Genomic DNA, 25,044 nt, shown 5'->3' with positions numbered 1-25,044 from the left:
CTCAGATTTTATACCATCCATTCTCATCCTCCCATGTATCATTCTCCGGCATTTTTTATCCACCTTATCATTCAAGCTACAAGGCTGGGAGTCTTCTTTGACTTCTTTTTTTCTCTCACCCTCTGCGTTAGTCAGTCACTGTCTCTAACCAGTTTCTCTTCTCCATTCCCTCTGCTGCCTCTTGCCTTCAGGCCTCCAGCCAGCTTGGATTTTGTCAATGATCCCTTCCTAACTGTAAGTCTTCCATCTTCTAAACTATCCTCCATGCTGCTTCCAAAATTATATTTCTAAAATATTAACCTGATTATGCCTCAGTCTCTTCACTAATTCCCTTTGGCATATGGGATAAAAGTCACACTTTCCAGTGTAAATACAAGCCATTCTTGATATAACCCCAGCACTCCTTTCTCTCTCACTCTCCTACAGCTTTCCTCTGTTTCATCTATTCTGAACTATGTGTAGTTGTCAAAAGAGTGGCACTCTTTGTCGCTCTGTGCATTCTACCTGTCATACCCCTCCAGGATTGGGTTCAAGCATCTCCCTAGTACTGCGCTTCCTGACCTGCCAAATCAGAGTTGATCGTTCCTTTGTGCCATCATCATTCTGCCTAGGAGCATTTAACTCATTGATCTCTGCTTCTAGCTTGAGAGCCTCCTTAAGAGCAGGAATGATGCATTATTTATATTTGTATGCATAGTATCTGGGACATGGTTAGAAAACAAATGTTGAAAAGAAGTATATAAAGAGCAGTTTGTGATCTTTATGATAAGATGAGGATCAGAGGTTACAATCAAATGGTCTTGATAGGTTAAAAAAATAATAAGGCAGGTTGACTATAATATAATAGGAAGTGGTGAGGACTGTGGAAACTGGGAATTATATGCCTTATCTACAAGGTACATTGCTGATTGTTCCTGTATGGAAATGAAGCAGGCCTACTTGCTAAATGTCTAGATTTTTTTAATGTGAGGTTTCCTAAGAAACTACGCAAGCCAGACAAAACATACCTGTGGGTCACATAACCCAGTCTGACTTCTGATCTAGAAAAAAGTGACTTAACCTTGGATAATGTAGCCTTTGAGAGTTTTGTTTGTTAACTCAGGGCCCTACCTTTGTCAATTGCTAGAATAGATACTAAGCAAATATATGTGAACTTGTAGCCATGATAAATGTGTGTTAGCAGTGTTTAGAGCTGTCCTCCTAGAATCTGGTTTTCTCTGTGTATAGCGTCCTCCAATATTCCTGAGCCTAACTGCATTTTTGCTCTGCAGTATACTATCCTCTGGCCTTGTCCAGGTTCCTGACCCCCGTGCTTTTTTTATTTATTTTTTTTAGATTAATTAATTAATTAATTTATTTATTTATGGCTGTGTTGGGTCTTCATTGCTGCGCGCGGTCTTTCTCTAGTTGCGGTGAGTGGGGGCTACTCTTCCTTGCGGTGCGCGGGCTTCTCATTGCAGTGGCTTCTCTTGTTGCAGAGCATGGGCTCTAGGCGCGCAGACTTCAGTAGTTGCAGCACGCAGGCTCAGGAGTTGTGGATTGCAGGCCCTAGAGCGTGGGCTCAGTAGGTGTGGCGCATGGGCTGTTATTCCGCGGCATGTGGGATCTTCCCGGACCAGGGCTCGAACCCGTGTCCCCTGCACTGGCAGGCGGATTCTTAACCACTGCGCAACCAGGGAAGTCCCCCCCTGTGCTTTATGAAATTTAACCTTAAAGACATCCCTTCTACCCTTCTGGCATGGAAATCTCAAAGTCCTACCTCTGTCACACTTACCTGCACATCTTTATGTGTCTTTCTTTTGTGAATCAACGTTGACCAGTTATAAAGGGTGGTTCTATGCTTTAGGAAAGCCTGATCTTTTCAACTTTCATGTTGTCAGTTCTAATTTAGTCCACACTTAGTACAGGAGCCAGCAAACTTGTTCTGTAAAGAGCCAGATAGTAAATATTTTAGGCTTTGCAGACCACATGTCTCTCTAGCAACTACTGCTTGTAGCACAAAAGCAGCCATAGACAGTATATTAATGAGTGGGCATGGTTGTGTTCCAGTAAAACTATAAAAATAGGCAGGATAGATTTGGACTGCAATATATAGTTTGCTGACTCTTGCTCTAGGATTTTGATTTCTACCTTTATACCATGTGAAAAGATAGTTGAACATCTCTTCCACACTCCCCTTTGCTCCTGCTGCATCAGTCACATGGCTTTCTCTCTGTTCCCTGATCATGCCCAGTCCTGCCTAAGACCCTTGGCCCAGGCTAGTTCCCTGCCTGGAACGCTTCTTCCCTCCCACCTCTAACTCTTCTTTCAGATGTCATTACAGGCCTTCCTCTTTTCATTATTCTCTGTCACAGCATTCTCTTTCTTTCAGAGCACCTATCACAGTTTATAATTATTTTACAATTATTTCCTTACTTTTTATCTTTTGTCTCCCTTAGTAAATAGTAAGCTCCATGGGGACAGGGACCACATCTTTCTTAGTCACTCTTATTCACCACTGTATCTCTGGAATCTAGCAAATGCCTTGTATAAATTAGACACCCACCAAATGGTTATTAAATGGATAAATCAATTAATGACTCAGCCTGAATTTTGATTAACTAATTTAGTTGTTTTTCACCAGAAACTAATAGAATAGTTCTATAGTGATGCAATAGTATATCCACAAAACAATCAATGGACTTCCCTGGCAGTCCAGTGGTTAAGACTCTGTGCTTCCACTGCAGGGGGTGAGGTTTCAATCCCTGGTCAGGGAACTAAGATCCCACATGCCACGTGGTGCAGCCAAAAAAAAAAAAAAAAAAGTCAAAATTTTAGCTTTCTGATGAATCTAGTTATACCTACATGTGCATTTCGGCCATAGTGACTGTTTCTTAGTTTATTAGTTTCACTCTTTCTTAATGTATTGATATTAGTACAGTGATGCATTGAAAATTCATACAACTCAGAATACATTTCTATAACTCTTTTCCAAAAGTGCAGAATAGCTCTAGCTGCAGATCTGAATAGTGAAACAATGCCAGGTTTATAGCATGAGATTTTATGGGTGTCTCCCTCATACAGGGATGGTCAGAGCTGTAAGAAAAACACTGACATAATCTTGTCCTGTAGGAAGAAAGGTCTATTTAGATAACAGAGTAGTAACAGGAGTAAGAGGGTCAATTTTGATTTTTCCATAGCTGTCTTCAGAATCTTGGAGTTAAGCAACTCTGAATAAACTTCAAAAAGAACTCTATCAAACTGGAAAAAAATGTAATATCTAGGACCAGTTTCTTTGTATTCATCTGAAAACTTTCTGTTTTACAGTTGAAGTAAAAAACCTATTGACCAGCATTGCATCCATCCACACCTAACCTGTTAAAAGAACTATTGGAATTAACTATAGAAAAGGAAACTTATTAACGTGCATAACATTATATTTTTGCCCTTTCTGCTGACAAATAAGACCCCTCTCAAGTTTGAATCCATGTATACATATATGACAAAAGAACCCACTGAACCATAGATTGACCATTAATTTCTCTGGCATCCACCAACTTTGGGCTCTGTGATGATTATGTAAATCTTTTCCCTCACCCTGGTTATAATCATTCTTAAATTTAAGAGGTAAAAAACAACCTATTTGAGGTCCCAGAGTTGAGATATACTCTGTGTTGTAAGTAGAGGTGTTGCATACAGAAATAATTAAAGTAACTCCGGTTAAAAAAATAAAAGGCAATTAATTATTATGAGATCAAGTTACAAGAAAAAGTTAAAGTACCCAAATAGCATTTGTTTAGCCATATAGTATCCAAAATAAAAATTTTTAATAAATAAAGGATGGATGTGGGGACACCAGGAGAAAATTATCATTCAAATTCAAGTGCCACTATTCACTTGAATATCTCAAAAACATTTCAGACTCATCATATCAGCTCCTTCTCACAATATTTTATAGGCTCCTCCTCTGGAGACTCAAGTTTCAATTTAAGGGCATTTTTTCCCTCACATTATTCCTTTTCTTGGCCAATCTCAGAAATGCCCATAATGTCAGTAAATTGTTTTTATAGTGACAGCTCCCCAGCGTATATCTGTAAACCTGGCTGGTCCTCTGTGTTTGTGACCTATCCACTCAGCATCTTCCACAGATATATCAAAAGCACCTCAAACTCAATATGTCTGTGGCAGAGATGTCTAGTATCTGTTTTCCCCCTTCTTCCTACTACCTGAACTTTATTTCATTCAGGTGCAATGTGCCTAGGTAAAAAAATACAAACAAACAAAAATGTAGACTGCCCAACCTCCCTCATTCCTAGGGATGGCAGTGATGTCATGGAAGTCTGGGTGAGGCTTTCAGGACAGCTCCTTTCAGGGTGGGAGGGGGCACTTAACCCCTTTGCCCTTCCCCCTTTCTCTCCTGCCTGGAACTTGGGTAAGGGGGAAAAGAAAGGGCCTTAACTATCAAGGTGTGAAACTTTCAGCCCATATTTTTTTAATTCAACAATGCAGGTGAGTTGAACTCTCACCTCTTAACCACTGATACTTTACAACAAATATGACTTAACTGCTTGCTCAATCACAGTCTTTCCAGTTCGCGTAGGTACTCAAGTCTGGGGGAAGTTGCAAATTGTAGGTGAGGGAGTGGCTGCTGCTTAACGGCTTCGCTGGAGAGTCAGCAGCCACCGCGGAGCAGGAAGAAGGCAGAAAGAATAAAAGGGACCAAACAGAGTAAATAGAAACCATCTGTAACATCTCTTGGCAGGTTAATTTTGCTGCCAGAATTCTTGTATGGAAGGACATCAGATCTTTTTGATACTTATTTATTTATTTGGTTGTGCTGGGTCTTAGTTGTGGCAGGCGGGCTCCTTAGTTGCGGCTTGAGGGCTCCTTAGTTGCAGCATGCATGTGGCATCTAGTTCCCTGACCAGGGATCGAACCCGGGCCCCCTGCATTGGGAGCATGGAGTCTTACCCACTGTGCCACCAGGGAAATCCTTTGATACTTATTTTTAAGAAAGGGATAGGAAGCCTGTAAAATGTATGACAGGAGCCTTACTCAGTGTTGTAAATCTCTAAAAAGACAAGCGTAAGTTTTATGGTACTAGTCAGTTTTCTGGAAAGAGGGAACTATTTTAGCTAAGAATTGGTGGGTAGAGGGTAAAGTATATATTATGACTTTGAAACCTAAGTGTGGCAAAGAGGTGTAAAGAAAGATGATAAATTCATAGCATTTCTAGATTGAAAACCCAGCCCTGTACCCAATTTGTGAATTTCCTTTGCCGCTTATACTTTACTTTGTTCTTGAACAGGAAAACTTCACCTCCAGAATAACTGTTCTCTGCTTCATTGTTTCAGCCACACTTTGAGACCATCACTGTGGGTAGGGGGATAATGTTTACTGAGTGCCTTGTGTAAGCCTCATGTTTGTAGACATTTTACCTCATCCTATGCTTTGAAAAGCCTTACAAGGAATTTTTCACAAATGAACTGGAATTCCATGTTCATCCGGACACTAAACTAATTTTCTAATGTAGCCTATCTTGCAAGAGGAAGCAGAAGTCTAAAGTGTCAAAATTTTAAATCTAAACATTGATCATGCCTTTTTAGAAATTTCAGTTAATTAAATTATGTTTCAAAAATACACATTCAGAAAAGATGCAGTGTTTCTTAGGGTGCTGGTAGACACAAGTGCTTTTATCTCATACTAGGCCAAGAGTATTTTTAGGGGAAGGAGTGAGAGTGGGAGAGGGTGAGGACAGGCAGACCTATATAAGCAGTGGCTTGAACTTCTCAAGACACTTTATAATGCAGTTGCCCAAAGTCTGGGTAACCTGAATATCCTGAAGCCGGTCTAACAGATTCCCAGAAGGGATGACCCACAGAAGAACAATTTTGTGCAAATGCTGCACTTGTCAGTAGAGCCAGGAAATTACAAAACTATGACTGTCACAAAGTTATCATTTCAATTTTTTGGTTTCACAGATTCTAATTTGAAAAGCTTGTCTGAATAATTAATGAACAGTGCCATGAAGTAACATGTATCTTGCCTCAGGTGCAAGTGCTGGCTTTTCTTGATTCCCGTTGGATGAACGACTACTTCTGTGTACCATTAGATTGAAAAATAGATGTATAACTAAAACAGCTAAACTAAAAAACCATCAAATAAATACCCACTTTTTAAGTTAACTTTTAAATCCAAGCCAAGCTCTGATTAAGTCTATTTACATTGTAATTTCTATTTTTCGGATTTTAATCCTAGTCTTTGCCCCGTTTTATCCCTATGTTTGATTTCAATGAGTAGAAAACACGAAATTCTAGAATAAAGTCACTGGGAGTTTTACATCTGTTAGTGATAGAGGACAGAAAAAGGAGGTACAAATCAGGTACCTGGAAACCTTGACTACCATGGCATGAAACGTGGGGTCAAGCGTTGCCACATCCAACCTTGTCAGCACAGATGGGCAATTCCAAGTGCCAAGCAAAGAGGGTAAGCTTTCTATGTGTAGAATTCTTATAACCTTGGGTGGAGTTTGCCCTGAAGTCTTAATCTTGCCATCTGAGTTTACAAATACTACCAGTGTACCTTGACCATCACCTTGATCTAGGTCAAAAGTGTGAGTGGTATAGGGACTTCCCTGGTGGTCCAGTGGTTAAGACTCTGCACTTCCACTGCAGGGGGCATGGGTTCCATCCCTGGTCAGGGAACTAAGATCCCACATGCTGCGTGGCACGACCAAAAAAAAAAAAGTGTGAGTGGAATGGACATTTAGAGATTTCAGCTTCTTCATAGTGAACTGTAAGTACATGGGCATAAGTATTAGAGGCACACAGGTCCTCTTAAATATTGTTTGATGATGATACCAAGTTAAGTGCTTCAGTGTATCATAGGAAAGCAAGCCTAAAATAATGCAGCACCAATATAAATTACAGGTATGCAGTCATAATGTGGTATGCTTGTAAATGAATAACTCCATTTGGAGATTAAATACCACTTTTGATGCCCCAGGTAGAGGTATTAAACAGGAAAACATAAATGCATAGTGGCAAATGACAGTGGCAGAATCTTTTGCAGATGTGAAGGACGTTGTTATTTTTATTTCTGTGGTCAGGCTAATGTCTATGACCACTCTGACTAACTGAAAGCATAAATCATATTTACATGAACTTATATTGCCTCTCCCCCCCAGTATTCTTTCATGTTTATAATATGTTTAGTAATTTTTAAAAAAATTTTTTGCTAATCAATGATCTTATTGTTTTCTACAGTTTCTTTTTTCCTTGATATACTACCTCTTATGCTAGAGATGCTTCTCTTATTACCTCTTTATGGATGCCTTTCTTCAGTTTATCTTCAATTAATATGCAGTCTGTTTTTCCTTATTTTCCATATACATTAAGTATTTAGTTAGTAAATATTTATAGGATGTGAGGGTGATCTGGCTGCAACATCTGTCACCCCATTAATCAACAGGCTTGATCTGGCCAATCTGGCTGGCTAGGCAGGTATCCCCTTCCTCCCTCACTACTCCATGTGTGTCCCTCCCAAAGCTGTGCGCTCGGTCGAAGAGGACAACCGTCCTCAATAGAGGTGGGCCATTCTTAGGTCAAGGGTATAGGAGTAGCTGTGCGCCCCTGCTAGAACCTCCAAACAAGCTCTCAAGTAAATACTTACAAAGCATCCACATGCTACCAGACAGTAGACCAAGTGCTAGGAATATAGCAGTAGACAAGGCAGACATGGTCTCTGTCCTCGTGGAACAGACTTTACTCTGTAGTCACAATTTCTGTTTCCAAATAAGCTTTTCATTAGTGCTTTGTTATTCAAGACTGTCATTTCATTTCTTACTGATTTATTTGTATAACAAATGGAATTGAGTATCTGTGGTGTACCCAGCACTGTGTGATAATATAATTGAGAAGATAGATGTCAACAGGTGAATTATAGCACTATGGTTAAAATAATGCAGTGGTGGCATGAACTATGTACAGTGAAAATGCAAAAGGCAGGTCAACAACAGTAGCAGGAGAAATGAGGAAGAAAATCCCAGAGAAGATGATATTTGAGCTGACTTTTTAAAAATTAGAAGGCAAAAAGATGGAAACAGATTTTTGAGGCTGAGGAAAGAGCATTTAGAAAAAGATATGTAATAACGACATGTTTAATGTGGTTTTCTCTGTGAGAAGTTCATTGTAGTTCAAGTATAAGGGGCATGAAATGCCGTAAAAGGAGAGGAGTCTCTAAAATAGACAAGAACCAGATTGTGAAAGGTGTTGCTCATGACTGCCTTGGTATGCTGAAGACTCAGTGCATGCATTTTGTTAATTTAAGGGCTTAATGAGGAAGAGTGGAAAATGTTCACGTAACTGTGTTTCACTTCCTGCTAATTTCTCGCAGGGTTCACCAAGTATTGCGTCCTAACTCTAGCTGAATACTTCTGCAGGCCATGCTTTTTAACTCTCCGTGTAATACTTAAATGTTATCTCAGTTATCACAGCTTTTCTACAAACTGAATAAAATTAGGAAAAATTTGACATTCTAAAATTAGATTTACATTAGCTCTCTAAAATATTGTTGGAATTTAAAATATCATATTCATCTTATACAACTAATCTCTTTATTTAGCTCTCCTGTTTATATTCCTTATGATTACCTGTATTTTTTGTTCAAAAGCATAAAAATATTTTGAAAGTGAAACAGTAAAATTGTAAAATATATTTATATTGATTACAAAATGATACTTACATAGCTTCTTCCTGCTTTTTCTCTGTTTTTAAAAAACGAGTGTCTCTTTTGAAGAGATTTTACCACAGACACAGAGATACAAAAGCAAGGTAAAGTAATTTAAAATACTATTGAACTACATAAAGCCAATGAAGCTTAAACCAATGGTTTATTTTATAGGAAGGATCAAGTCAATATTTATCCATTCTTGAAAAGGAAAATCTGAAAGTGGAAGGTATATGTGTAAGCCTTTCCTTAATTTCAAGAAGCATATATTACGGACTTTATGTCAAACTCCATTTTAGTCACTGGAAATATAAAAATGAATAAGACCGTCCGTGCTCTTGATGGACTTGTTGTTTAGTGAAATGTTAAGTTGAACCACGTGAAATTACATCGGTTTTTAGATCAAAAATAGTCACATTATCAGTTCAGCCTAAATATATATGTAAACAGAAACTTGCAATAATAGAGATATGAACAAGGTGCTGCGTGCCCTGCAAAAGTGCTTTGTGCTGCCTAGAGCAGTCTGTGAAGGCTTTCCAGAGATGACATTTGAGCTGAGTTTCAGAAAATGGTTGAGAGTTCACTATGTGTTCACGGGAAGCAAAGAGAATGAGCACATTCCAGTAATAGGAAAGAGCAAGTGCAGAGTTGCTGAACCGAGAAAGAGCCTGGCACATGTGGGAAACTGCAGATACTTCAGATTGGTTGGAATGCCAGGTATGTGGTGGGTGACAGAAGAGGCAGGCGAAGTAAGCAGAGGGCAGACGTTAGAAGGTAGGATATACCAAGCCAAAGAGCTTGATTTTATCCTTGAAATTGGTGAGATGTGTATAATCCAGAGTGTGTGCAAGGCAACCTGTTATGGTTCATAAAGAAAATATTACTACTTCTAGTATATTTACCTTTGTATTGTTTTTTTAAAAATTTCTAATTGTGTAGGGGTTAACAGTATATATAATTTTTTACAGTACTGGATGTAAATAATTTATAAATAAATAAATATACATGTATTATGGTGTGTTATGGGCTGAATTGTGTCCCCCCACAGAATTTATGTTGAAATCCTAACTTCTGGTATTTCAAAGTATGACCTTAATTGGAAATAGGGTCATTACAGATGTAACTGGTTAAGATGAGGTCATATTGGAGTAGAGTGGACCCTAAGCCAATATGACTGGTGTTCTTGAAGATAAAGGCAGATTTTGGGGTAATGCTTCTACAAGCCAGGGAACTCCAAGATTGCCAGCATACCATTAGGAGCTAGGGGAGAGGCATGGAACAGATCCTTCCCTCACAGCCCTTAGAAGGAACCATCCATGTTGGCATCTTGATCTTGGACTCCTAGTCTCCAAAACTGTAAGACAATTTTCTGTTGTTTAAGCCACCCAGTTTGTAGTACCTGGTTACAGCAGCCCTAGAAAACGAGCACATGCTACGGGATCGGAAAGTTTAGAGACCCTGATTAGATGATGGGGAGCAATAGAAGAGTTGGTTTATGTTTAAGAGTCCAAATTATTTATGTCCTGTAATTATTCAGGCTCAGAATTCAGTAATTTACTTAACTTGAATTGATTTCTTGACTCCCCAGTTCTTACTCTCCTTCTTTAAAACATTATAGTTTGCAAATAACTTGTTTGCATTTGTGTTTGGTATAGTTTATGGTAAAGGAAGAAGGAATTAGGAAATACCTTTAGTTCAAAACAGACGGTGATAATAATATGCAACAGTTTTAGGGAAAAAGAATTACATTTAAGAAAAAAAAGTATCATTTAATCCCATTAGGTAGAAATGGAACTAAGAAACAGGATCCTATCAACAGAAGTCATAGCTGTAAAGAGTTTAATCAGTGCAAGGAGAATTGTAGGTAAAACATGCATTATTCTAGCTATATAATCTTCAAGTATTAAGCACAACCAGTCCTTTTTATATAAGTCATATGTTAGTCACTTGCCTGAGGTTCCAAAACAGAGTGACTGAGAGAGTTTTAAAGGCCAGGAATAATATCCTAAATTCAGATGTACTTATTTGAAGCCCGTTTTTAGGTCAGCAAAATCCAGAAGTCAGCAATACATTAATTAATTAATTAAAATACAAAGTATATTTTGTGTATTATATTTTGGGCATTTTAGATCTCTGTGGGCCATGGAATATTTGATAAGTTTTGGCCTTACTTATGCAAATCAACTAAAGCATTTTGAGATACTACCTTTTAAAAAATCCACATGTATTGTAATAGTTCTGCCATCCTTTAGACTAGTAGTTTTCAGACTTTCTAAAAGAATCCACTCTTCAAATGAATTCTTATGTGGAAGCCCAATATGTAATAACTACATTCGGCAGTTTACTCCATCACAGAAGACCATATTTAGACCCTTGATGTTTTAAATCTTTGTTTCTTATATCTAGCCTGGAAGTTCTGTATTTTGTGAATATATATTCTGTATTCACTGTTTAATATGTTAGCAGAATGAAAAGAAATTTACGTGATAGGAATAGCAAATATGCTACTGACCTGTGATCGTAGGGCCTATGCTTGGAGTTGCTTTCCCATAGTGGGGTTGGATTTATAAGAATCCATCCATCGTCTCTAATTTGGTCCCCTTTGTGACCAGCACAGCACTGTGACCTATATCTACTTGGTCAAGAATATAATGTCCACTGTTCTCATTAAGGGACCTCCCTTTCTCTGCTTTTACCCCATTCTTTTAACAATTTTTGGTTTTGCTCTATTCGTTTAACTACAGCTTTGCTACCTTTGGACTCTAATAAACTCAAAAACCTGTTTGTCCAGTTTAGAACATGGTTATTTTTTCCCTCACCCATGACTTATAATCATATTGCTGTAAGCTGATAAATATTTTGAACTATGTATACTTTTTATATGCTTAGATTATTATAAAAAGTAGCACCATATGGAGAGGAGATAGCAGTGGAGACTCAGAATTAGAGTTTTCACATTCATGGTATTTATTAGATGAGTAACTTTTTTAAGATCAAGATAGGTCAGGTGGCCAATCTGACAGCCCATAAATCACAGTTTAGAGACTCACCTACCTTTTTCTGAAGTGTACTTATAAAAGGATATAAATAACAGGCTTTTTAGATAATTGGTCATCAGTGATTCTTTTCAATAAAAATATAATCAGAGTCTTTATTCTTTTAGCAAATGTTTATTGAGCCCTTACCATGTGCTAACAGTCATTATGCTAAGCTTTAAGTATAAAGTGGCAGAGTAAATGAACATGATCCCGGCCTTAGAGAATAGATGTATTACACAAAAAACTCTTTATATATATGTATACACACACACACACACACACACACACACACACACACACACACTCTCTCTCTCTCTCCCTGGTATGAGTTATGAAGGAAATAAATGGAGTTCCACAGCAGGAGTAGAAGAAACTACTTTAAACTACTTTTTTTCTTTTTTTGGGCCGCGCCCACGTGGCTTGCCAGGATCTTAGTTCCCCAAGCTGGGATTGAACCCGGGGCCACCACAGTGACAGCACCGAGTCCTAATCACTGGACCTCCAGGGAAGCCATAAGCTACTTTAAATAGAATAGTCAGAAAAGGAACGGGAAGTGTAAAGAAAAGCATTCTAGGTAGAGAATAGCCTGTGCAAAGACCCTGAGGGAGGAGGAAGGTGGGCTTGTTCAAGGAACAAGAAGAAAGTTAAGTTCCACGAGGAAAAGATTTTTCTCTTTTGTCTAGAACAATATTTTAAATAGTAGACACTACAGAAATATTTGTGTATGACTGAAGGAATATTTGTATACCTAGGATGTAGTGAGTACAAGCTGAAGTTGGAAAAGGAGGCAAGATCTAGAAGACAACAAGCCCTGTTAAAAAAAACTGGGGGATCTAATTTACATTTTATAAAGATCACTCACAACTGTGTGAGGTATTGTTTGGTGGGGAGCAAAAATGGAAGAAGGGAAACCCAGGTTCGTGAGTGCAGTAGAGGTGGAGACAAGTAGATCAAAGAAATCACTAAATGACTGTATGTTAGAGCCAAGATCAATGGGTTTAACTTCCTGCGCATTTCACCTCTTCAGCATCTTAGCAAAGTGAATGTATCTGATTTATCTTTGTATCCCTAGAACTACCACTGCCCCTCAACCCTCAGACCAAGCCCCAAAAGAAATTAACCTTTGGCAAAGAATTTAATCGAGCCCTTGAAGAAAATAATTTCAAAGTTTCTCCTGGGTCTTCGTATTATTGAGGGAGTGACCATCCTAAATGAAGTCACAAGGAAAATCAGAAATGTGGGTTATTCTGCAAGATTACAGACTTGGTTTTGTAAAAAAGTCAATGCCATGGAGGAAAAAAGGCAGAGAAACGTTCTGGTTATCTACTACTGTATAGCAACTTATGCCCAGTGAGTATCCCTTTTGAAGAGATTTTACCACACATACAGAAGCAAAAGCAAGGGAAAATCATTTTTTAAATGTTGTTGTGCTCAATAAACCCATGCAACTTAAACTAATGGTGATTTTTATAGAAGGCTTGCCCCTCTCACACCTCCTCTGGCACTATTGTAAGGGGATAGCTTGTTTTGTGGGGCCTCTACCCATAGTTCTAGGGAGTGACCAGCAGAGTTGAGTCTTGGTACTAGCAGAGAAGTCTTTGGGAAGTTAAGGAGTGATTGCTTGATGGAGAACTCAGAGGGACATTAAGACAAAACTCTCTTTTTCCCAACATATACTAAAAATAACCTTGAGTGGAGCTGCAAAGCTAATGGTTGTTTTATAACACTGATCAGCACATAGGTTCTCAGTGAATGGGGATTTGCTACCTCTCAGAGTAGTCTGTTCTACTTTTGAATTGCCCTAGTTGTTAGGAAGTTATTTCTTTCATTGAGCCAAACATTCTTCCCCTCTTATTCCCACCCATTGTATGTGGTTTTACTCTCTAAAACCTTAGCAAGTAAGGCTGACCTCTACTCTTGGAATTTTAAGATTTAATTTAATTTAATTTGGAATGGCTGCCTGGACCACTTTCAATCTTTTAATCTGTAAGAGAAAGTGAAGCTGTAGCAAAAGTTAAATTTAGTTGATGCAGTAGACAAAGTTCCCCATGTGAAGGCAAGTTTTGTCTTAAGATTTGCCAGTCTCTACAGCCTTTTTAATGAGGCAACTCAGTCTGCTCCTGTATAACTGCCAATTTATTCTCCTGGATCTTAAAGGAATCCCAGCTCCAGGTGGGCAGGCCTCTGCTGGAATAATAATAATAATAACCGAAATAATTAAAAGCCAGATCACTGCCCTATTCCCTTCCCTCTCCCCCTTTCCTAAGCCATCTACATAACTGGTAGAATAGTGTCAAGATCCTCCTTTTGAGTTCTAGGGTCCTCATCCTCTCACTACCTTGCTCTTGGTATGACCTGGTGCTTCCCATTCCTGAGATACTGCCAGGTTCTGCAGAAAGGAGTGACTGTCCCCTCGGCCACACTCTCTGCATTTCTCTACTGCGCTGTTCCCTGCCCTCTTCATTAGCTATTCCTCCACCAGATTTCCTTCTTCCAGAAGTGTAATCTCTCAGCCAGGTATAGCCTCTACCATTCTCTTCATTTTGTGGTTTTACAGATGCTTCATTATCATTGTATTGGGGCCTCTTGGGGAAGAAGAGATACATATGCATTGTCAGTCAGCCAACTTGAACCAGAGTTGTAGTTAAAATCATATTTTAATATAACTAAATCATACTCCAGTGATTTTTTAAACAATTCAGTGATTTTTAGCATATTCACAATGTTGTGCAACCATCACCACAGTCTAACTGCAGAACATTTTCATCAGCCCAGAGAAGCCACATACCATTAGCAGTCACCCCCTATTTCCTCTACTCTCCTGCCAGCCCTAGTCAATCACTAATCTACCTTCTGTCTAGAGATTTGTCATTAGGGCTGTTTGTAGAGGGGACAGGTGCAGATGGGGAGAAAGGTGAGCTCTGGTCTGGAGGGGAGCTTCTACTTCTGATCTCTGCTTATCTGCCATCCCAGAATTTGAAGTGAAAACTCCTTGCTTCTTTGAAGATTAATTTCATTCCAAAGATTCCATCTGATCTCCTAAGGTATTTACATACAGTATCTATAAACATAAATAGATACATAGATACATAGACAGATACCTAAATTTAATCTTATTTCATAACTTTAGTCTTTATTTCTTGGGAATGAGTAACCCTAGTACACACACATGCACACACACATGCACACACTCCCACCTTGTGCTGAGTTATATTTCAAAGCCTTCTTGTCTAAACGGACAATGAAGGACACCATGCCTCAAACACTTTCCTCTAATTCCCTAATTCCTAGGTTTTTCAGATCAGGCTGCCATACCTCTATCTTGTTGATTTTAGGTAAGATATCCGCAATACTAGGTGACAGTGAAGAGTGGGAGACAGTATAATGAACCATGGGGAATGACTTAGGGGAAACACCCTCTCTGCCTTGTGTACAACCAGAACTGAACATGGGGAGATGAGGAGGGGAGCAGGTCAGTGTGGGAAGGCTCTTTAGTGGGTACTTTTTCTAGCCAGGGCATCTGGGCCTCCCCAGCACCCCCAGCCCTCAGGAGTGGTTCTTTGTGATGTATCAGCCCCCCATAGCCACCATTGGCTGTCGGGAGTGCCCTGATGACCAAACAAAGCAGAACAGGTGTGACTCATCATTGTCCTGGGGAGAGGTATATATACAGAGGGCAGGCCTGGCACACAGGTAGACAACTGAGTGGCTTCAACATGGCAAAACTGTCCAAGAAATCATGGAAGCCACAAACTACAAGCATCAAGCGGGGGAAGAAGAGGAAGACCCCCTCTCAGCCTGGATCAGGAGGCAAGGTCAGATGACCCTACCCAAGCTCCTCTTCTTTCCCTTTGATGCCCTCTATCCCCCAACCCACCCCAGATAATCCTGCCCCTGCCTGGCACAAACCTCCTCCTTAGCTACCCCCTTTCCACCCAGCCCCCTTCTCTTCTCCCAACCAGTGACGTCTGGGCTCACCTTGTTGCCTTAACAGGTGGTGAAGATATATAAGAAGGTAAAAAGACCACTTCATGTGTGTTCAAGAAAAAAATACTCTTCTAAAGTTTTAGCTACTTCAAGAAGGCAGAAGAGAGCGAGAGGGGCCAAAAAACTTCAGCCAATCCCATAGACTGAGCCAAAAGCAGCCAGGCCAGGCCCAGCGGCCCCTGTAGAACGACACCACTCTGAGATAAGACCCAAGCAAACATCACCTGCAGAGCAAACTTGAGAAACCTCAGACAATCTGCTGTTTCTAGAGTCCTGGCTGCAGAGAAATGGCCAACTGCGTAGAGACTGGCTCAGACGCTAACGTGGAACATGGAACGCAAATGGTGGTTATTAAAATAAAGTCAGCAAGATGTGAGAAGCCCCTCGAAAAAATAAAATTAGACACTGTGCACAGAAATGAATCGTGTTGCGCTGGCGTTGTCTGATATTGTTTCTCAAAGTAAGAGAGTGAGATGACAGAGAAGCTTAGCATCTTTGATCCCCCCATATCCACCTGAGGAGAAAATGTACACGCATCTCACCAAGGGTGGAAAATATCCTTTCCACCAGGTTCCTCAGCTCTGGCAGACCAATTTCACCATTTCTGTACTTGGTGGTCAGCACTCATTTTAAGTGTGAGTGAAGTCAGCAGAGCACAGCAGTGCCAAGTACACTCTAATAGATTTAAAGGCAACGGAGAAGGGAAAGGGGGAGAAAGAACAAGGAGAAAGCTCTGACTTTCTCAGTCATAACGCAGAACTGAGCAGCGCTGGTCACTTGGGATAATTCAGTTGTGAGTTGAAGGCCCCTGAGCCTCATGACTCCCTCATCCTTTGTTGACCTTGTGGTGAGTTTTGTAACAAAGGAAAGGGCAGCACCAGGCCCAGCCACCAGGAGAGGATAATCACGAGGCCACACTGAGCAGAGACCTTACCAGATACTCGTTGCTGGTCTGATTATGCCCGCCTTTCCCAGTCTCACCCTCCCCATCATTCATTCTTCCCCTTTAAAGCCCAGAATGGAGCGCTCACTCAGAGTCCCCCACAGAGGCAGAAATGGTTGGGAGTCCAATATTTATAGGTTAGAACAGTGATCCTCAAAAATTTGTTTTGTGTCTCTCCAAGAATTTGAAAAACTATGCACCTCCTTACGCAGTTTTAAGTTGACGTTCAAAATTTTTAACATGAGTTTAAATATTTACTAAGGACATAATTTCTAATTTATTGTAAATACTGCTATTAAAAGTAAAACTATTACATCAGTCTTTTTTTTTCTTTTTTTAATTTATAGTCTGATGTATATTTTTATCTGGATAAATTCCACCCCAGTTTGCTATGGAATTAGGCTAGAGGGGTGCCACCAGACAGGGTTATTATTTGGCGTGTATTTTTCTCTCAAAGCTTTGAATCTTTGAACATGCACATGGTTGAGACTCAGTTCTTTGCCATGCCATATAAATGAGATGATTTTTTTTCTGTACATTTTTAAAGGCTGCTATTATGTGATATTGGCCTGAACCGTAAGTGCCTATCTGACTGCTGTGTGCTCTGTGCCCGTGGAACATGTTAGCTGCAGGCTGCACACCAGCAGTGGAGCCAGTGAACTGATTGTAGGCGGTTGTTTAGGAGTAGTCACATAAAAACCAGATGTCCAGTGTTGTACAGCATCTTTTGTGAACAGGAATGTCCTGACCATATTTTGCTAGTGAAAAATATAACAGGTATATTTCTATAGATTTGCTGAAATTTAGAATGCTTACAGCATAACACCGAAAACAGTCCCCTGTATTACCTTTTGGCTTTTTCTATGTCTTTTTATTAAATTTAAAACACGTTTCTTTGTCCCTGGGAAGATGGGTCCACAGAAGATGATAGCATTAGTTGTCTCTGGAAACGGGAACTGAGTGGCCTGGACAGGCATGAGAGGGAAACTTCTATTGTATGTCCTCTTGTATCTATTGAATATTAAGCCATGTGAATGCATTGCATGTTCATATTTAAAATCTAAAAAATAAGATTTAACTATGTGATAACTTAAAAAAAGACTTTGCTTGCCTGAATTGTAGTAAGATGTATTTATTTTGGTTTTCAATCATTAAAACATTTGTCTAGTTCTTGAAGATTTATCTAATTTATCCAGCAAGCATACATAGTAATAACATAATGGCAACAAGAGAATTACTGTCAAGAAGACATCAAAACAGTATAATGAAGCCAGATTAGGAAAAAGGGGCCCAAATAAGAAATTAAGACTCAGTACCCCAACTTTTTTTTTTTTAAACTGGGAAGGAATTCCCTGGCGGGCCAGTGGTTAGGACTCCGTGCTCTCACTGCCAAGGGCCTGGGTTCGATCCCTGGTCTGGAAACTAAGATCCCATGAGCTTTGCGGTGCAGCCAAAAAAAATAAGATTATATAAAATAATTAATTAAATAAAAAACTGAGAGATTAGTACAATGAACATCCGTATTAACACTCTTCATTTCGGTTTCACCAGTTGTTAAATATATTACAAATACCATGTTTGCATTATCACTAATCGTTATTGGTCTTCCACAGGCCCAACAGACCCCAGTGCTGTCTGGGACCTTTTTGATCTTGTTAACAGCTTCGTCAGACTGTCCTATCAGGACTTTGCCCTGTGAACTGTAGAGCATATTATTCTCCTATCACCAGAGCTGCTGGTCTGGTATCCTCAAAGATACTGCAGACCTGAGGTGCTACCTACTTTCACAACTTGGATCTAGGCCCATTTATGGTCTAAGAAAATCGTGAGAACTTGGCATTAACTGAATTGATAATTAACTTTTGTGAGGTGTGTTGTAGGCAGGTGCTGTGGAACTGGCATAGGGAAGGAAAGAATTAGGGCTCCTTGGAGAAGTTAAATCCCTTCATGGTAAACCAGTGACCTAGGAATAAAATTATTCTCTGAGTTCTGTGAACCACTCTAGCAAATTAATCAAACTGCGGGAGGGCGTTGTGGGAACCTGCTCTTTATAGCCAGTCGGTTAGAAGCACAGGTAACCACCTGGACCTGTGATTAGTGTCTGAAGTAGAGGGCAGCCTGGTGGGACTGAACCTTAACCTGTGGGATCTGATGCTATCTCCAGGTAAATAGTGTCAGAACTGAGTTGAATTATAGGACACCCAGCTGGTGACTGAGAATTGGTCGGTGTGGGGAGAAAACCCACACATTTTCATTGGTGTCAGAATAGTAACAAACAGACAACTAGATGCAGGATTCAGGTGCCAAACCTAAAGAGAGAACTAGGACACTTAAGTGAGATTTCTGTTAGAACATCTACATCTAAGTTAAAAACAAATTATGAGGCTAATAAAACAACTTTAAAGTAAAAGTGGTACAAACTTCCTGGTTTCATCTCTCTCCCTCTGCATTTAAGAAATAAAGAGTGTAAACTGGAGAAGAAATATTTGTCTACATGCTTTGCCCAACAAGACCTCCAAATAGCAGAAGTGGGGACTTCCCTGGTGGTCCAGTGGTTAAGAATCCGCCTTACAATGGGGTTGCAGGTTCAATCCCTGGTCAGGGAACTAAGATCCCACATGCTGCAGGGCAACTAAGTCCACACGCTGCAACTACTGAGCCCTCGAGCTCTGGAGCCCACGCACCACAACTAGAGAGAAGCCCGCATGTTGCAACGAAGACCCAACACAGCCAAAAATAAATAAAATAAATAATAAATAAATAAATATTTTTAAAAATAGCAGAAGTTACTTCAGAGAAGGAACTGTTTCTGTTGGACAAAGAGAAAGGATAATTAACAGGGACCATTCTGGAGAGTATCATGTATCTCATGGTGGGGATTTCTGGGGAGTCTTTAATGAGGGTTGAACCTCAAGAAACCAGACAAGCTGCTCATGACACTGCCCCCCACCCCGCACCAACACAAAGGAATTACCCTCATTCAGGAACTGAGAGACTTAATCTCAGAGCTCCTCTCTGTTCTCGCAAACCTCGGTCCCAAAGAAGGCCCCCAGATAGACCATTTTTTCTTAAAAACATTCTTCATACTTGATCTGATATTTTTTACTTTTTAAATGCAATCCATCAAAATATTTTTCTATTTTCTAGGTTATTTCTATTTAAGTATAAAATTAAATTTATTTTAATAATAGTATATGCAGAATTCTAACTTACAGATACCTCCATTCATCAATTTCTTAAAAGCTTTTTAGTTTAAGGTTTTCACAATATTTAATCCATACTTCCATGGACTTTTATGTTCTTAATCCCATGATTTTTAACTTTCTGTTTAACCTAAACCTCAAACTTGGGAACCATCTCTTCACATACTTGTACTTAATTGTTCATCCTGCCCAAATGTCTTGCATTTGACTGAACATGCCCAGTTCTTCTGACAATTTTTCATAGGTCTAATTTAACAAACCTTTAATCAGTTGCTGTTCTCTGAACACTCTCCAAGTTTTTTTTTCTGTATATAGCATGGCATGTAAAATTGAATATAGTTTGATCCAACTGAAGCCTGGCCAGTGCCAAATAAAGCAAAAGTAATTGCTTTTCTCCTTTTTCTCATATATGCCTTAATACAGTCCTATTAAGTATTTGTCTCATTTCAACATAGAGAAGACTCATCCAACTTGACACCAATCATAATTGTTGGATCTCACTTGGCTTTGTTTCACCTATGGCTGTCTTACCCGGTATTTCCACATGTTTGTTGCAACTCAATAGCATATTAAAAGTTAAATGTTAAATCCATAAGAGGATTCCATGTATTTTTCCTTCAAAGATTGTTCCATGAACAATTGGTGTAAATGTGGAATTTAGTGCTTGGGGTCTCAAGGACCCCAAGGCTTGAATAATTCAGAGCATTTCTGTGATGTGAACTGGAAAGGATTCAGATGGCTAGATACCAGGAGAGGTTGCTGAAACCTGCAGAAGCAGCAGGCTGCCTTTGCTTTCTCCTATCAGAGTTCAGCTGTAAGCATTATAAACCAATTTCAGCCAACTTAAGCAAAGGGGAATTTATTGGAAAGATATCAGTATTTTCAGTAGGCTGAAGAACCATGCTTAGAAACTAGCAAACACCAAGAATGCTCCAAAAAGCAAGAATCTCAGCCATGCTCTGAAGAAGAACATTAGCATCTGCATGTTGAGACTGTTGTTTGGTTCTTCCCTAGTCCTTCAGGGTTCTAAACCCTGGTGTTGCAGGAAAAATGCAGTGCAAGAGGATGGTCATGTCCCAGGTCTCAGGTGAGTCCCTGGGATGGGCCGCCAAGTGAGGGTCCTTGGCTTCACACAGGGAAGAATTCAAGAGCAAGCCACAGTGAAGTGGAAGCAAGTGAATTTAGAGAGATACATATTCCACAGACAGAATGTGGTCTGTCTCAGAAAGGAGACTGGCCCCGAAATATGGGGTGGTTCGTTTTTATGGGCTGGGTAGTTTCATAGGCTAACAAGTGGGAGGAGTATTCCAACTATTTGGGGGAAGGGACAGGGATTTCCAGGAATTGGGCCACCATCCACTTTTTGGCCTTTTATGGTCAGCCTCAGAACTGTCCTGTTGCTGGTGGGTGTGTCATTTAGCATGCTAATGTATTACAGTGAGGCTCAAGTTCTACTGGAAGTCAAATCTTCTACCATTTTGGGCCTAATTGGTTCTAACCAGTTTATGTCCTATCCTCGACGGCTATGTCATTCCTTTAAAGGTTGTGCCCTGCCCCCTGTTTCACTGGGCCCTGATCTTAGACACTGTGGGGATCCTAGAAGACTCAATCAGTGCCCTTTAGGACATTACAGTCTAGACAGGAGAGAAAGATATACAAATAACGAAATATAAAGCCAAGTATTTTGGGTCTTCTCTCGTGGTCCAGTCGTTAAGACACTGTATTCCCAATGCAGGGGGTTCTATCCTTTGTCAGGGAACTAAGATCCCACATGCTGCACGGTGCAGCCTGAAAAACAACAACAACAACAACAACAAAGAAAAAAACACCAAGTGTTTAACTTGCTATAAGAAAATTATAATGTGTTAAAATCGAAGTCTGGGAAGGTCCTGGACACGGAGCTTTCACTCCCTCTACCCGTAGAATCAGGGCATGTCACCCTCTCAGCATGTCAGTGTGTTCATCAACCAGGAAACTCCACTGAGCCTTAGCTTACAGAGTTTTTACTGGGGTTTCATTACTTAGGAACTAACATTGGCCATATGATTGAACTCCATCTCCAGCATTCCTCCCCTTTCTGGAGGTCTGGCTGACTCAAAGCCCCAGCCTGCTAAACACAGGGTTGGTCTTCCTGGTAACCAGGCCCCATCCTGAGCCATGTCATTAGCATAAAATCAGATGTGATCCAAGGGACTCATGAATAACAAAGATACTCTTATCATTCAGAAAATTCCAAAAGCTTTAGAGGCCAGGTGATGGGAACTCAGAACAAAGACCAGAGAAATTGTTTATTGTACAACAGAGTAGAATGAGAAAACTAAGACATTTTTTCATAATAATGAGTTAGCCAGGGGCAAGTTAAATAGCAATGATTGTGGTATATTATTGGGTTGGCCAAAAAAGTTTGTTCAGTTTTTTGTAATATCTTATGGAAAAACCCAAATGAACTTTTTGGCCAACCCAATACTTACTCCCTAAGAAGTTATGTAATGGTCATGTTACTTTCCGCTTGAACTTCATACTATCTCTGTACCCCTTATGCTAATAATTACATCCAGATAAATCTCACTTCTGTCTATAGAGATGGAGAACTGCATGTTCTCTCCTTCATTTAGCTGATTATTACTTTTCACAGTGAAGTAGAAATGTGTGATATTCCTCATTCTGGTACGATTTTAACATTTTTAGAACTCTGCTTCATTCATCCTTTAGCTCTTGCCATTCTTAAAAAAAATATTTTTTTTGTAATCTTTGGGTGATGATATACATTTGATATTTGTTGAATACATAATCTAAGAATCACATCCTTCGCATTTTTTCATCCTTTTTTTTTTTCTTTTTTCCCCTTTCCATGGACCTGTCTTTCCAACTTCAATACCAGAAATCAGTCTAGTATTAGAATTCTCTTTGGAAGTTAAGATTGATCTGTGTCAATTAGGATGCTTTCAGCTGCAAGTGATATGAATAAGTAAACACACCAACTGGCCTAAACCATAGGATTTTTATTGGCTAACATAAGTTCCGTGGAGCTGGAAATTTGGCTAGCATCTCTAAATCTCTTGAGATACAAGGACAAGGGGTAGGTATTTGAACAAAGGAGCTGTTAGGAAGGAGGAGGAGCAAAATGGACACTGGGTGGGCAGCCAGCATTTTTCATTGTACCTGAAATAACTGAACTGACAAATTGATAATAACAAAAACTACATTTACACAGTCATACAGTGCATAAATTTATACAGTACTTACTATTCTAGGTGCTTTGCATGTATTATAACAGCCCTATAAAGCAGATACCTGTATTGTTCTTCTCTGGCGGTCCAGTGGTTGGGGCTTTCGCTGCGGTGTCCTGGGATCAATCCCTGGTCGGGGAACTGAGATCTTGCAAGACGCATGGCGTGGCCAAAAAAGAATTTAAAAAGCAGTTCACCCATTTCTTTCACCTCCCACTCCCCTACCTCTGGCAACCACCAATCTATTCTCTGTATCTATAAGCTTAGCTTTATATACATATTTTAGATTCCATTTAGATTTAGATTTAGATTTAGATTCTTTTAAAAAGATCATACAGTATTTGTCTTCTTCTGTCTGACATCTCACTATTTCACTTAGCATAATGCACTAGAAGTCCATCCATGTTGTTGCAAATGGTACAATTCCATTCTTTTCTTAGGGCTGAATAATATTCCATTGTGTGTGTGTGTGTGTGTGTGTGTGTATACATATATATCTATATACCACAATTTCTTTATCCATTCATCCATCAGTGGACACTCAGGTTGTTTCCATATCTTGGTTATTGTAAATAAGGCTGCAGTGAATGGGGTGCCTTTATCTTTTTGAATTAGTCCATTTTCTCTAGATAAATGCCCAGAAGTAGAATTTCTGTATTATATGATAGTTTTATTCTTAATTTTTTTAGGAATCTAAATACTGTTTTCCATAGCAGTTGCACCAATTTACATTCCCCTGAACAATGCAGAAGGGTTCCCTTTTCTCTACATCTTCTTTGAGTCCTTTTGATAATACCCATTCTGACATGTGTGAGGTGATATCTCATTGTGGTTTTGATTTGCATTCGCCTGATAATTAATGATGTAGAGCATCTTTTCATGTACCTGCTGACCATCCGTATGTCTTTGGAAAAATGCTTGTTCATATCATCTACCCAGTTTTTAATTGGATTATTTGTTTTCTGATATATGAGTTCATTATATATTTTGGATATTAACCCCTTATCTGATACATGATTTGCAAATATATTCTCCCATTCAGTAGGTTGCCTTTTCATTTTGTTGATGGTTTCCTTTGCTGTGCAGAAGTTTTTTAGTTTGATGTAGTCCCACTTGAATTTATTTTTGCTTTTGTTGCTTTTGCTTTTGGTGTCTATTGTTCTTATTCTACAAATGATGAAATTGAGAGAGCTTAAGTGACTTGCAATGATATTGCACAAAGATGAATTACTAAGAGCTATCACAGTAATTTTATCAGCACAATCCAATTACTTGGGGGTGATGAGATGTGAAACTCAGAGTAAATTCTTGCTTGAGTTTGTGGCTTGCATATAAGATCCTCCCAAAAGTAGTAAATTATAACTTAATAAATAATTCAAGTAATTTATTAAGAATATGTAATGTGACAATAGCCAAAAGGTAGAAACAACCTAAATGTTTATTGATAAATGAATGGACGAACAAAATGTGGTATTTCCATAGAAGTGAGTATTATTAACCTTAAAAAGGAGTGAAGTTCTGATACATGCTACAACATGAGTAAACCTTGGAAACTTTGTGCTAAGTGAAATAAGCCAGGCACAAAAGGCAAATACTGTATGACTTCACTTACATAAGGTGCCTGGATTAGTCAAATTCATAGAGATGAAAAGTAGAATAGTGTTCACCGGGGGCTGGGGGGAAGGGGTAATGGGTAGTTATTGTTTAATAGGTACAGAATTTCAGTTTAGGATGATGAAAAAGTGATGATGAAATCTTTACATGGATTACCTGATTTAATCTTCACAACAGCCCTATGATGTAGATACCATTATTATCTCCGTTCTGTGAATAAGGAAATCAAGGCACAGAGTGGGTTAAGTAATTTGACCAAGATAATACAGTTGGTAAATGTTAGAGCTAAGAATTAAACTTAGGCAGTTGACTTCAGAAGCTAT

General features: G+C 39.3%; 1 long non-coding RNA gene across 8 annotated transcripts in view; it reads left to right on the top strand.

The window, feature by feature from the left end:
• LOC309632172 overlaps positions 1–25,044 on the top strand; it is an 81,953-nt gene that overhangs the window by 3,332 nt on the left and 53,577 nt on the right. The window lies entirely within an intron of this gene.

This window comes from Balaenoptera borealis, assembly GCF_965194805.1.
Source record: "Balaenoptera borealis genome assembly, chromosome: 7".
In the NCBI taxonomy this organism is placed as follows: Eukaryota; Metazoa; Chordata; class Mammalia; order Artiodactyla; family Balaenopteridae; genus Balaenoptera; species Balaenoptera borealis.
This window is presented reverse-complemented; position numbering and strand designations above follow the sequence as displayed.